Genomic DNA, 15,715 nt, shown 5'->3' with positions numbered 1-15,715 from the left:
CAGCTTTAACAAAAAGCCAGTCTGGGTTGCCAGATCTTACTCATTTGATTCCTTTGACTGCGACCAGGTTCTGTAACCTGCTTATTTATCTCCAACTTTATATCTGTATATCTCTATCTATAAATAAATAGGCAGATATATCTGTTGCATCTGAAAAGTTTGGATATCGTTAGATTTTTAAAAATAGCTCCTCCTTCTGGTCCCTTGCAGTCTTCCTAATTGATATCGAGTTTTGTGTCCTTTTTGTAAGCTCTGTATGGCCAGGGAATGTGTCTGCTAATTCTGTTGTACTCTAGAGTGCTCTGCACTTAGTAAGTGCTCAAAAGACAAAAAGGATTAATTGAGTGATTGATCTTTCAGCCCCCACTTTATGGTGCTCGTCTGAGTCTTCTGTATAGCCCCAAAAGTACAACTGTTTCCCTCTTAAATAAGTAACTCTTGGAGGGAGGGAGGATGGAGAGTATGATTGCCAAAGGAAAACTGTAGTGGAGGAGGGCAGACTTAACCTTTGCCCTGGTGGCATCCTCTTTTCCCCCTGCTCTAGCAAGGGTGGTTTTGCTTATTTGTAATGTGCTTTTTTCTGTTTCAAAATCTACTTTTTTAAACAATACCTCCCTCCCTGGATATCTGTGTAGCTTTTAATCTCCATAAAGCCAGGTGAGTCCTCCCCTACATCACATTAAAAAATGTAGAACATATTTGTACAATTTTGCAGGTAAGGAAAACAAAAACTATTGTTTTAGGACTGCTGCTCCCATACTTTATCTTTTTATTCATTCATTCAGTTGTATTTATTGAGTGTTTACTATGTGCAGAGCACTGTACTAAGCTGTTAGGAAGTACAAATTGGCAACATATAGAGACGATCCCTACCCAATAATGGGCTCACAGTCTAGAAGGGGGAGACAGATGGAAAAACAAACCAAAGCAAGTAGACAGTGTCAATACCATCAGAATAAATAGAATTATAGCTGTATACACATCATTAATAAAATAGAGTAATAAATATGTACAAATGTACGCAAGTGCTGTGGGGAGGGGAAGGGCGGGGGGGGGTGATGGGAAAGGGAGGAGGAGAGGAAAAAGGGGAAGGCCTCCTGGAGGAGATGAGCTCTCATTAGGGCTTTGAAGGGAGGAAAAGAGCTAGTTTGGCAGATGTGTGGAGGGAGGACATTCCAGGCCAGAGGTAGGACGTGGGCCAGGGGTCGACGTCGGGACAGGCAAGAATGAGGTACAGCGAGGAGGTTAGTGGCAGAGGAGTGGAGTGTGTGGACTGGGCTGTAGAAGGAGTTAAGGGAGGTGAGGTAGGAGGGGGTGAGGTGATGGAGAGCCTTGAAGTGAAGTGAGGAGTTATTGCTTTATTCGAAGGTTGATAGGCAACCACTGGAGACTTTTGAGGAAGGGAGTGACATGCCCAGGGCTTTTCTGTACAAAGGGAATCCGGGCAGCAGAGTAACCTATAGACTGAAGCGGGGAGAGACGGGGATGGGAGATCAGAAAGGAGGCTGATGCATTAATCCAGTCAGGATAGGATGAGAGATTGAACCAGCAAGGTAGCGGTTTGGATGGAGAGGAAAGGGCAGGTTTGGCGTTGTGGAGGTGAGACCGGCAGGTTTTGGTGATGGATTGGATGTGTGGGGTGAATGAGAGAGCGGAATCAAGGGTGACACCATGGTTGCGGGCTTGTGAGATGGGGAGGATGGTAGTGCCGTCTACAGTGACAGGAAAGACAGGGAGAGGACAGGGTTTGGGAGGGAAGACAAGGAGCTCAGTCTTGGATATGTTGAGTTTTAGATGGCGGGCTTTGGAAAATAGTTCAATATCTTTATTGGATTACTGTTACCATGTAGAAAGCAAAAATTAACAACCCTCCCAAATAATATTTTGATTGCTTACGTCTATCTGTACTTGTTTGGTAATGTCTTTTATCTGTTGTCTGATCTTTATTTTTGTGACTTGTTGGAACTGAGAAATGTTTTATGGTGTTGAGTTCTCCAGTGAGTGGTTTTATGTTAAATGGCTTGGAATCTGTAGGTTTGGCTTAAGGACTAAAGTTATTTACTGTATCTTATACTTTATCTCTCATTTTGCTTTTATTTTTATGAAATTTTAATATAGCAGTGTACCAATGCACCCAGAGTTTGCATCAGTATTAACCAGTTGGCAGAGCTTCAGAAATTTTGCCCTGGCTCAATTTCTAGGGAGAAACACCTTCATGTCCCCTTTAATCCCTGGACCAGCAATTTTAAGTGGAGATGGAAAAATGTCACCCTAGCTCCTTCCTACTGTCCCTTTCCATTTTTTAATCTTGCTCATGAGAGGCAGTAAGAGCATGGGTTTGTAGTTCCTTGGATTATGGGCTGTTTACTAGTTTTCTAATTCAAACGGAGTACTGAGTATTTAAAGCTCCACCACTTGATTGCTGCAGTGCCCTCAGCATTTTCTCATGGACCACTTGAAAAGCGTTTCTGTGGGGAGAAGTGAGAACAGTTTGGCAAGACCAGGAAGGAAAACTTGAGTTGAACAGGCAAGTAAACAATTTCTAAATCTTATTCTGAGCTATTCAAACATCTGACTTTAACGCTGCAGGGTACCTGTGTGACCTTTTGGTTAAGATGAAAAATACTGAGTGTATATTACCGATAGCCAGTTAAACACTCTTTGTTATCCTTCTTCATTGTCATCCAGGGTCAGAAAGGAGGAACATGTTAAAAGTATGATAGGTCAAGGATTCTTACCCATTCAATATAGGGCTAATCAATTCTATAAATAAGCTGGGTAGTCATTTAACAGATCAGAACTATTTGCATCCTGCATTGGTCACTAGGGTATTGAGAGTAATAATAATAATAATAGTAATGGCATTTATTAAGCGCTTACTATGTGCAAAGCACTGTTCTAAGCACTGGGGAGGTTACAGGGTGATCATGTTGTCCCCCCGGGTGCTCACTGTCAATCCCCATTTTACAGATGAGGTAACTGAGGCACAGAGAGTAGCAGTATTCATTTTAAAATTTCCAAGTTCAAATAGAAAATTAAATGTGCTTTTTGTGCTGTGGTTGGCATGAGGTGATCGATTACCTTTGTTCAGTTTAATAAACTGACTTTTCAAAGTAGTATTCACTGGAGTTGATGTAAGGGTACTGGCAAAGATTATACCTATAATTCACACCTGTAGTTCTGTATTTTAAAAAATCCCCAAAAGAGTGGGAATTTAAGCCTCTGTTGTGGATTTGTTTTAAAGGAGGGGGTTTCCCTAAGTGGATCTCTTGGCCTTGAAGAGTGAACAGGAAAACGGTTTATTAGGTTTTAGTAACCAGCTCAGTGCGAGTATAATTCTCCTATGGAATTTCCAGTAGGCAGGAAACAAAGGATTCTAATCTAGACATTTCAGAGAATCATCCCAAGGGAGATGGAGATAATTCTAGTAAGTCTAGATTGACCTCGTAGATATTGATTTTGGTTCAGATGCTAACACTAGCTCTACCATTTAGTCTTCTGTATTGGGGCCACAATAGACCCCGTCTTATCCTGGTGGAAGAAGAAGGGGGGTCTGCCATGATCTGCAGGCTGGGGAGGAAGGCAGACCGGGAAGAGGCTGGGCCGTGGGCTGCCAGAGATCCAGGATTGCTGGGACTGATTGGCCTAGTCAAATTTTGGTTTTGCCCGCTATCTACTGGGCAGACTTGTACCCTTTACTCCCCCTACTTAAAAAGGTTTGAAGAGAAGGGAAAAGAGCTGAAAACAGTAACAAAATTGAGTTTCACTTCCTTTTTCTTCCTGCTCACCACTCTGTGCTAGTGCCAAAGACTGATAAAATGGCCAAAAGGTACACAGGAAGGAAAAAAAAAAGAGAAGCAGTGGGCCTCAAAATCCCCAAAATGAATAAATGAGTGGTTAAGTGGAAAACAAATTGAAGAGGAGGTTTCTTCGTTAGCAAGGAAGCCCTAGTTTTATTCGTCAGTTTTACTGAGCGTTGCTCTCCTCGTACTGTTCCTCACTGTACTGCCTCTTTCAGCCAATTGTGGCAACAGACAGTGTAACAGATGGATGTCTTTCTTTGGCTTCATTTTCATCTGGCATCTTTGGAGAGAGTAATGCCTTCTGTGACCTCAGCTATTGAAAACACAAGAGTGAATCAAGAAGGGAGTGGATCAGGGTGACTTGAGTAGTGGGGGAAGGACTAAAAAATATTTGACTTTTCCTTTTTCTATAACCCAGTTGGGTTATCATCAATCGTATTTATTGAGCGCTTACTATGTGCAGAGGGTTATATTAGGTTATTACCTAACTGGGGGGATCACTTCATTATTCTGTACTTCGTAGGTGCCTAGTTCACTTTTATACTGTGAGCCCACTGTTGGGTAGGGACTGTCTCTATGTGTTGCCAGTTTGTACTTCCCAAGCGCTTAGTACAGTGCTCTGCACATAATAAGCGCTCAATAAATACGATTGAGGATGATGATTGCACTGCCATCAGCAGGCACGCAAATGCTGCTGCTATTACTACTTGGGAGAAGCTTTGGTGACTGGGCAAGTCACTTCTCTGTGCCTCAGTTACCTCATCTGTAAAATGGAGATTAAGATTGTGAGCCCCACATGGTACAAACTGATTACCTTGTATCTACCCCAGTGCTTAGAACAGTGCTTGGCACATAGTAAATGCTTAACAAATACCATTATTATTATTACTACTATTATTATTAACACAGAGACCTTTTTTCATCTCAGTATTTGTTGAAAGTAGCTGAAATTTATTAGTGAAAATGGTTGCGCAGGAGTGCCTTTCCCTTAACTATACTGAGATTAACTTGGAGAATGAAGGAAACTGTTTTTGCTTGCTGTTTTTCTGATTGCTTGAGGAAAGAAATATCACCTAGGGGCCACCAATGCACTGCCTTCCTGAAAATAGAGGATCTAACTAGTTTGGATGCTGGTAGATAATGCAAACTAGTTACTTCCTGGCAGATTGGGTTGGGGGAAGGGAAGAAAAGGAATGCATTTATTTCAAATCAAGGCTAACAAACAGAAGGCTCTTTTCCTTCCTTGGGAATGCTCCTCTGAGGAAGGAGAATGAAAGCAAGCTGTAGAAGAGACTAGGAAAATTTTATTTGAAGGGAAACATATAGAAAATGAAAAGGAAGCATTAAGAAGATAAAGGAAAAATCAAGAAATACGTCTCAAGGAAAATAACACTTTGTTTTGCTTTTCTTGGAATTGTTGGAGAATTTGGGTTTCAGAATATTGGAAACGGATCATTAGGTTAGGCCCTATATCTAGTAGAGCCGGAGACATATAGGAGAGATGGGGGAGATAGGTTTGGCTGCTTTCTCTTAAAAACCAACAACTTTTAGAAAAGAACTGGAGAAGCAGAAAGATCTGGGTCAATTATCCTGGTGAGAAGATCAGTGGTTTATTGATTTCTGACAACCAGGGAGCTTAATTGGAAATTGGGTGCCTTTAGAATTAATCTAGACCCTAGTTGGGAAAGAAGAATAAGGAATTAACCTTGTGATCCTTCCTTCAAGTCTCTTCCCTTCAAGTGTGGGTAAATGTCTGTACCCCCAAAGGATCAGTGACCTCTTAGTCTGACTTGAGTACGGTTTTCCCATTACAAAGCCCCAGGTCAGATAAATTGGTTCAAAAGATTACTTGATATAAACCTATAGCTCTGAAGTAGTTTGGAGCTTTGCACTTCAGGCCCCCAGATAGAAAACCAATTATCTTTACCCGTTAGGCTGAATGTTTCTATCTGCACCGTAGACTGCCAGTATGGAACTGGCTCCAGCAGCCTCAGAACAAAGTAGAAAACATCATCAGGAGAGTTAGCAGCTCTTTCAGAAGGCTGATACAAAAGGGACATTAATGCAACATTAACTGTTAAATCAAGGCAGAGATCTCAGAACCTTAGCCACATCCAACTTACAATTTTACTGTGAGCCTTTCTTCTGCTAGGCGACACATTTGACTTGCTAAGCAATTTCATTACCTACAAACCATACTTAGCGGCAAGAGGATCACCAACAGGATGCCCTAGAATGCATCATTCATCAGGGAGGTTGTGCTTATTTGAGCATAACTCCACTGGGCTGGATATATGCAGAAGGAGAGTGATGACTGCAGGATTAGTTATGCAGTGTCTCTATGTGTCCTAAGCAGAAGCGCAATAGGTGGAAAGAAACAAGGATTTTAAAAGGTACAATAGAGATGTGGAATGTTAAGAAATGAGATAGATCAATAAGACCCACGGTGTCCTGAGAGGTGGGGAAGCAGAATTACAAATTGATCACCATTGATGGCGTTTATTCAGCGCCTAATACTGTGCTGTTGTAGATACAGAGAAGTTTGTAGCCTGAAGGAGCTGACAAGCAGACCCAGAATGCCAAATATAAAATAAATGAAAGAATGAGACTAGAAAGAAGTGATAAAAGCACAAGCAAGCAGTTAAATAAACAGATACCCATAAATAGATACACATGAGTGCTGATACTGGGCGAGGAGCAGAGTGGCCTAACAAATAGAACAAAGGCTTGGGAGTCAGAAGGACCTGGGTTCTAATCCTGGTTCTTCCACTTGTCTGCTGTGTCATCTTAAGCAAGTCACCTGGTTCTCCGGGCCTTAGTTTCCTCATCTGTAAAATGGGGAATTCATTCATTCAATTGTATTTATTGAGTGCTTACTGTGTGCAGAGCACCGTACTAAGCGCTTGGGAAGTACAAGTTGGCAACATAGAGAGACGGTCCCTACCCAACAGTGGGCTCACAGTCTGGAAGGTGGGCTCACAGTCTAGAATAAGACGGTGAGCCACATGTGGGACGTAGAATAAGACAGTGAGCCACATGTGGGACGTGTGCTGTTTCCGATCTGATTAGCTTTATCTACCCCAGTGCTTAGTTCAGTGTGTGGCACGCAGTTGGCACTTAACTGCCATAAAAAATTAAAAAAAATAAAAACACAGCTGATGGGGTTGGCCTGACTAGAAATGTCGATGTTAGTCTGTAACTGTAAATAAGTAGGCAACAAGAACCACAGCTTCAAAGCGTAGGACTTGCCAAAGTCCTGTATAACTCAGAAGTTGTTATGCACATCCCTCCCTCCTACATTAGAGAGATGGAGCTGTGGTTATCAGCCTGTTATGCGTAGGGAGTTCTAAAACTTACGTTCATCCTACCTAGAAGGAAGTTTGTGCCAGACACCAGGAGTCTCCATGTGGGAGAATTTGGCATGATGAGCAGTAACAGTTCATTTTAGGCCTTGAACTGGGATATTGTAATGTAAAAGCAGAGGAGGATAGTGAATGGAGCATGTCACAAAGCTGTCTGAGAAGGCTTGGAAAAAACCTGGCTCCCATTAAGCCTGATCAGTACTATTCCTTGTTCATGCTTGGAAGCACCGAATGTAATTTATTTTTTAGTTGGATTTAAGGCATACAGGAAATAATGGGATCAGTTGAAAATCTAACAGAATATTCATGTTTTTTCATGCCTGAGGAACTGTGGCAGTTTATAACCATCTGTGCCATTCATTTGACCTGGTTAGAAAAATACTCTTTCATTACATATGAAACGCAGCGTTTTGCGTCTCCCGCTTTCCGTAAGTGTTTTTCGACCAGGAGCTGACTGATAAGTTGCTGACGCGAATTACATTTGAAGAAATTGTACCACTGCAGTGTTGTCATTGGTGGATGGAAAAGCAGTTTAGTTGTGCTTTTGAAAATGGGGAGTGTTGGTACAGCTAGCCCCGGGGGTAGGGTTTTGAGAAAATAGAACACAATTTGGGGAGTTCTGTCATTTGATTCAGGCTGGTGTTCAGAACTGTTCCCTACCCCCCCACTTCCTCTTCCGTTTCTTCCCATTTGGGATACCGACTTCCTTAGGGGAGAGGTAAGCAAGATGTGGATTCCGACTGGAGCCAATGGAGTGTGGAGTGCTGTAGTGTAAATCCGATTTGCGTAGCACAGGCCCGCCCCCACACATTATGAAGTGTTAAGGAACACAGAGCAGACACTCAGTGTGTGACTCTCAAGCGTGCTTGCCACAGTTCGTTGTTCTCCCTGGATTTTTATCTTCTAATGAGAAGACTGTTTTTGCCCATCTTATAAAGAGAGAGAGTGGAAAAAAGAGGTAGGTGTTCCAGGTTTTATATACTGTTTCTGCTGCATCGAGCCAAGTAACTAGTTCCAGCAAGAAAAGCAGTAGCTATTTTAAAGAATGATATAGAGCGCTTTCAATCAGACCTTTTATCTAAATGCATTTCAATGTTAAGTATGCCAAATGTATTGTTGTTTTTAGACCAGTCTTCCTTTGAGGGGGAGAAATGGAATAAATATCCAGCTAGGTATTACCTGTACATATCTATTCTATTTATTTTATTTTGTTAGTATGTTTGGTTTTGTTCTCTGTCTCCCCCTTTTAGACTGTGAGCCCACTGTTGGGTAGGGACTGTCTCTATATGTTGCCAACTTGTACTTCCCAAGCGCTTAGTACAGTGCTCTGCACACAGTAAGCGCTCAATAAATAAGATTGATTGATTGATTAGCTGCTCATATTCTAGGAATGGCTATTTATGTGCCTTTTTATATATAGTCTCCTAATTCTCCAAGACACCCCGAGAAGACATTAGACTACAAACTAGTACGAAGGTATTTAATGAATTAATGGTAAATTGTAGTTTATTAAAAACTGTACGTTTTTAGCAACATTCTTTTCATTCCAAGTGACACCGTTTGCTGTATCTGGCAGTTTAAAACTTGAAATTGGCCCTCATCTTTTGAATCATTTGTCAGGACTCTCTGTTATGATCCAAAGTAGATTCTTTTGTAGTGATCCAAATAATGTGTGTTAATGCTGTCATTGTTTTTTGGTGAGTCATTGAAAGCTTGTTAATAGTTTAGGGTTTTTTTTACCTGTGGCTATTTGTTGGAGTCCACTTGAGGCAAGGTACCTGTACCCTTATTACAGATGATAGAATTCAGTATGAAAACAGCCACAGGAAAGAGAAAGTGTGATGAAATTCATTCCACTGAATAAAAATTGTAGAGATACAGAATGTTGCGACTTCTTCATATCACCTTCTTAAATGATTAAAAAAATTAGAGGAAGGCATTTCAATCAAAAGGCTTTGGTGGCTGGGAGTTCTTGATCAAAAATGTCCCCTCTAGGGACATTCAAGTATGCTTATTTTGATGCACAGTATCTCGGCTCACTGATGAAAATGTAGAGCCGATTTTTTTTTTTTGTCTGTGGGAGTTTACAAGGAGGAGGCTCAGTCTGTTTTTTTGAGGAATGCTGGCAAGCTGTTCTTTAACAACATGAGGTCCCCTATCATTTCACTCTTCTGTGTTTGTGAACAGAGGTCAGTATCTTTCTCATGCTTGCGTTTTAGGAAAAGCCCCCCCACCCAGAAAAAACAACAACAACCCCAAACCTATTCTTCTTGAAATTGTAATGTTATTGGTTCAGAAGATAGAAAAGATTACAGATTAGTGGAAAAAAATCTTGCTCCTCAAAATAGTTTGCCTAATTTGTGTGTCTGTAATATGAGATCATTAGTCTACCTCTAGCATTTGATGGAGAGGGGTGTAAATTGCATGTAATTATACTGGTTTGCTGGCTGAGGCTTTCCTATGTAATATTTAGAAAGGAATACCACAAAGACAGATTTAAATATCTACTCTGCTAAAAAGTAAATGTTCTCAACTACCCACACAGAATGATTCTGAATTACTGCTATTACAAATTGTGGGAGGATATCGTGGTTTGGACAGGGGGAAGATCAGCTGTTATTTTTCTACATCTAAAAACTGGGTGGGGGGGGGAGTGAATCTCTAATAGAAAATACAATTCTTTTGTCATAAATGAAGCATGCTAAGTCTTATTGTATTCAAAAAAAATTTTTTTAAAAGTTTTAAACCACTTCGTGTAGTTTTTTGTGGTTAATTCGCTTGTAATTTAAATCCCAACAACTTTCCCTCCCATCATCCTCCTTTTCCAATGCTATTGAGTCCTGTAGAGAATATCCGTATTTGAGTTGCTGTTGTATTCGTGTCACATCCTCAGGAAACTTAAGGGAGTTGGAAAATACCCTTTTCCAAATGAAATGGTTGAGGAAGGATCACCCAATAATTGGGTAAAATAGTGTTACTTTAAAAAGATTCAAACTGGGAACTGTATGGATTCAAATTTCACTCGTCACTAGTCTAATATCACTTTACTCAAGAAGCAATTTCACTGTTTCATAAACTATTGTATAATGCTGTTCTGCACTTAGTTTGTGCATCCAGTGATGGCATCCATTTCTGCGGAGTTTGTTGGGAAATGATTGAGAAACTGCCAAAACTCTGTAGCAATTACCGTCACTATAAACAGTAGAGAATCCATGTATACTAAAATCCTCATTGTTTTGGATGTTGTGCCAGTGTTAGAGGATGGAGATGATTTTTGAGTCTCTCCTCTACTGTCCTTGAAGCTGTAACTGAAACTGATTTTTGAAAATGAAGTATTTGAATACCTAAGTATGGGAAAGTGGGAAAATTTGGCCATTTTAATTGTTCTTGGATATGGAGAGATAAGCATAAAATGGAAAATAAATGACACTAAAAATGTTTTTGTTTTTTCCTTTTAACAAAAGCCTTGTTGATTTCAGTAGCATATTGGACACCCTATATCTTTCTGCACATGGCAAATTAAAAGGAAATCAATTAAAATATACTGAGTCCAAGATCAATTATGAGACCCAAACACTTTTTCTGAATACTTGATGGCTTTTTTTGAAGTTGCCCATATTCAGAGGTGGTAAAATGACAGAGAAGCCACATAACATCAAGAAACAGTGGTGACTGGCACATGGGCCTGCGATTCAGAAGAACCTGGTCTCTAATCCCAGTTCTGCCACTTGCCTGCTGTGTGACCTTGGGCAAGTCACTTAACATCCCTGTGCCTGTTACCTCATCTGTAACATGGGGATTAAGATTGCTAGCCCCATTTAGGACATGGACTATGTCCAACCTTAGTACATTGGCCAGCACATAGTAAGCGCTTAACAAATGCCATTAAAAACACCAGAAAAAACAATAAAATGGGCATAGTCTTCATAAGACATATGCCTGATGCCATAATTATGTTTGCATTCAGTTTAATATATTTTCAAGAAACAAGCTTGAAAGCACTCAACATTAAACAAAATCCTTACGGACATTGAAATTGATAGCAGTGACTGTATATGGTGGGTGACGGGAATAATGCCAAGTGTTCCCAATTTTAAACTTTAGATATTTGAGGTGTTTGTGCTTTTAATTTGTATTTGCTCTTGGCATCAGTTAATCTTGCCATATTCTTCCCCATCTGGCTGTCACTTGTCAGGCATCCTTCAGGTAAACAGTAGGTAACAGTCTTTCCAAAGATGATACCTCTTTTCTCTTTGTTCTACTATTTTTGGAATTCACAAGATTACTGATGTGTCCTCAGAAATTTCTGAGTAAAAGCACTCAGTAAGGCAGATATTGCATAGGAGAGGTATTGCTGAATCAGGTGACTGGTTTTTTGGGATAAGATAGAAATATTTGCCTGTCCAAAACCTGGTTAGTATTATATATCTTTCAAAAAATTGAGAAAGAGGGAAAAGGGAAAATAAGACTTCCTGTATTTTAATTCAGAAGCCTGTCAGTGTTAAGTATATCCACACACCTAGTAGGAAATGCTACGGGGCTCTCTCCCATTCCAAAAGTTGCAGTTTATGCTGGTTCTCCCTGGATTTCAGTGTTGGACCCAGAAAACAAAGAGTAGAATCTCGATGTTCTCTGAGGAGGTCCCTTCTCTCCAGAATAATTTACTTAATCCATCAACAGTGACCTTTGAGTTATGCAAAATACTGTTTATTCATTCATTCAGTCATATTTATGGAGTGCTTACTGTGTGAAAAGCACTGTACTAAGCACTTGGAAGAGTACAATATAGCAATAAATGGTCACATTTCCTGTACAGATTTATTACTCTATTTTACTTGTACATATTTACTATTCTATTTATTTTGTTAATGATGTGCATATAGCTATAATTCTGTTTGTTCTGACGATTTTGGCACCTGTGTACATGTTTTGTTTTGTTGTCTGTCTCTCCCTTCTAGACTGTGAGCCCGTTGTTGGGTAGGGACCGTCTCTATATGTTGCTGACTTGTACTTCCCAAGCACTTAGTACAGTGCTCTGCACACAGTAAGCGCTCAGTAAATACGATTGAATGAATGGATGAATGAACTGGCCTACAGTCTAAAACACCTGAGAAGTGATGGGTTGACTTTTGTTTACTATTGTTCTGTTATTTTCGTATATTTACTCTAAAAGTCATTTAATGCGGCCTTTTTCTTTCTTCAGACTTTAAGTACTCCACCGATCAAAAATGTTACCAGGACTGAGACGCAATTTCAAATGTGTTAGATCTTTAGGTGGTATAGGCAGCAGTTGTTGCCAATGCAAACTCTCACACATGGATAAACAGAGAGCATTTTTGCATTGCATTTGTTTGGGGAAGACCAGACGACCACTGGGTAAATTAAAATTCTGTTTTGAGGTCTGGGTAAACCAACATCCGGATCTAAGGTAATTTGACTTTCTTCCAAGATATAATGAAACCACCTAAAAGATTTCATGCTGAGAAGCAACATGGCCTAATGGCAAGAGCATGGCTCTGGGAGTTTGAGCACCTGGATTCTAATGTTGACTCTGCCACTTGTCTGCTCCATGGCCTTGGGCAAGTCACTTGGCTTCTCTGTGCCTCAGTTATCCTAAAATGGGGATTAAGACTGTGAACCCCATGTGGGTCATTACCTGTGTCTAACCTGATTAGCTTGCTACCCCAGTGCCTGGCACATATTAAGCACCTAACAAATACCATTAAAAAAAAAACTACATTTGGAAAATTTCCAACTCGATCTACCAGAATTTGAGAATTCCTTTTTTATCCAGAGGAAAATCCTCAAATTGTACTATGAGAAGCGATAATGATGTCAATTTTACATGACACCAACACCATTGTTCCAGTAATGTCTTCATTAAATTTCTTGCGCCAGTAGTCAGTACAATCGGGATAGCTTGTATTTTTTTCAAAAAGAATTCAATCTATTTGAACAGATGAACATTTTAATTGTCAGGGTAGCTACAATTTAGAATTATTAGCCTTCTATCTTAGGTTATTTTGCCATTAAAAAGATCAACTTGCAAAGAATGATTGCCTCATATTTTCTGTTTGACATGAACTAGAATAACGAGATTTCTTTTCTGGACTAGATTTTAGCCTCCGTAGTTAGAACTATCCCAGAATTTTCTTTGATTTCTAAATGGAATAATTATGTATCTTTGTTATAATGTATAAATATTTAGTCTCTTAAAGGCTAAAGTAGAATGTTTTTGATTTTATATCCTAATCTTTTGTCAATTTATCATATCAGTATGTATAAAGTCCACATCTGATCATTGTAGAAAAAGCTAGCATGATACTAAGACTAAAGATTCCAAATATTTGTTCTAGTTTGAGAGTAAATAATTATAGGATGTTCCTTGTGTGCAGGGAGCATGTCTTCCAACTCTTTATATTGTACTCTGTGTACAGTAAGCACTCAATAAACACCAATCAGATGTATTGAGCGCTTACTAAGTGCAGAGCACTGTACTAAGTGCTTGGGAGAGTACACTACAACAGTTAGCAGACACATTACAAATACCATCGTTATTATTACCTGCTCATAAGCGTTTGCCATTGATAAATTCATTCTTCTTTCTGTTTGTCAGACTCTTGGAACAGACCATAGGGAAAATCTAAATTAGGCACAGCTCTTTCATCATGGATACTCTTAACATAATCAAGGGCCTGGAAACTTTTTTTTTCCCAGCGAGAATAAAGAATTAAGTATTATATTAAACAAGGTCCCTCTTCACCTTCCTCTAGTGTTGGACTCTGAAGCTTGTGTAGAAATCCTCAGAGACACTCCCCATTCATTGCTTTAGTTTGATCTTTCCATTGTAAGTTCTTCTGGGTGGGGATTTTGTCCTCCAAATTAGTAGGTGGCAGAGTGTGATGTGAATAAATGTTTTCCTGGTTGTATGGTCCAGGCGAGGCTATGTTTCATTTACCAGCTTTTCCTTCCAGTTGATAAGTCCTGCAAAGTCATGCTCTTCTGATGCCTTTTGAAAGTAGTAAACATGAAAATTATCTTTAAAGCAATTTCTTGTTCGAACATTCTAGGCAACTGAATAGAATAATAAACTTGCTGAGTAAAATGACAATGCTGGAGATGAATACACATTATGAACAAGCAATTAATTTTTCTCTCCTTTACTAGGTCTCTCATCCCTCAAAATCATGTTATCCCACCTACTAAAGTTCTTAAGCAGTATTTTTGGAAGCTAAACAAATTATTGCCCATTAAATTAATAGACTTAATTTTCAGGAATCAAACAAAGCACCATTTTAGAAAGTTGCCTTCTGTTTGCCTCATCCGGATTTTATATTTTACTAAAATAATATGATTTGATTTGGTATTTATGAAAGATTCCAGACTTCCTTCCAAATATAATAGATAAAATCTAAATCAATCAGTGGTATCCGAGCACTTACTGTGTGCAGAGCAATGTACTAAGCGCTTAAGTGGAGTAGATAGACGTGATTCAATTTAGCAGTGGGTCTCAATCATATGAACGTTCAGAATGTGGAGGTAGTTGGATAGTCCAGGTTTTAAAGCACATTTAGTTTTCATTGCTAAATGTGAATAAGAAGCCAGTTTACTCGTTATAATACTGAAGCTAAGAATGAGAATTGTCTCTTGTCAGAGAAGCCCCCCAGTAATTCTTAAGTCACCCTCTGATGCTTCTAAAGTGTTCCGAGATTGAACCCAGGGCCAGCCTTCTGTACTCCTATGTTGATTGACATCTATTTCTAAATGGGTTGATTCGTTTTTGTTCAAAAGAAGCAAGGATGCTCAGGAATAAACTGTGGAAATTTGAGTATATCCTTGTTGACGCTAATATATAATGTGGGATCTGGTTTTGCTGTGGGACCTTCCTTGAACCTATTAAGCCTGGTCAGTAGGAGACAACATTCTAGGAAAGCATCAAGTAATAATAATAATGGTGGCATTTATTAAGCGCTTACTGTGTGCAAAGCACTGTTCTAAGCGCTGAGGAAGTTACAAGGTGATCAGGTTGTCCCACGGGGGCTCATGGTCTTCATCCCCATTTTACAGATGAGGTAACTGAGGCACAGAGAAGTTAAGTGACTTGCCCAAAGTCACACAGCTGACAGTTGGTGGAGCCGGGATTTGAACCCATGACCTCTGACTCCAAAGCCCATGCTCTTTTCCACTGAGCCACGCTGCTTCTCTGCTACCACTATCACTACTACTACAACTATTTCTACTATCACTACTACTACAACTATTGTTGCTACAATTACTAGTATCCTGGCTCCGCCAGTTTTCCACTGAGCTAAGTTAAGAATGTTTTCTCTGTAAAATAATGAAGCAGGACTTTATTCCAAATGCCAGATTTATGAAATATTTAATCTCTTATAAGACAATTGTAGTACTGCTAATTGTATTTCTTATCGGTAAGGTTGCACGCTTGAGAATTTCAGACAAGCTCATGTCTGCTTTTCTGTTTGATTCATTCAATCATGTTTATTGAGCGCTTACTGTGTGCAGAGCACTGTACTAAGTGCTTGGGAAGTA

General features: G+C 39.7%; 1 protein-coding gene across 2 annotated transcripts in view; it reads left to right on the top strand.

The window, feature by feature from the left end:
• PELI1 (pellino E3 ubiquitin protein ligase 1) overlaps positions 1–15,715 on the top strand; it is a 61,912-nt gene that overhangs the window by 21,596 nt on the left and 24,601 nt on the right. Inside the window, exon 1 of one of the 2 annotated variants that reach the window (XM_038751167.1) lies at positions 7,998–8,123. The exons of the other annotated variant lie outside the window; for it this stretch is intronic. The gene's annotated coding sequence lies outside the window, so the exon portion shown is untranslated. Of the gene's footprint in view, positions 1–7,997; positions 8,124–15,715 lie in introns of those variants that run through there. 2 annotated transcript variants of the gene reach the window in all.

The sequence above is a fragment of the Tachyglossus aculeatus genome, chromosome 9, assembly GCF_015852505.1.
Source record: "Tachyglossus aculeatus isolate mTacAcu1 chromosome 9, mTacAcu1.pri, whole genome shotgun sequence".
Classification (NCBI taxonomy): Eukaryota; Metazoa; Chordata; class Mammalia; order Monotremata; family Tachyglossidae; genus Tachyglossus; species Tachyglossus aculeatus.
This window is presented reverse-complemented; position numbering and strand designations above follow the sequence as displayed.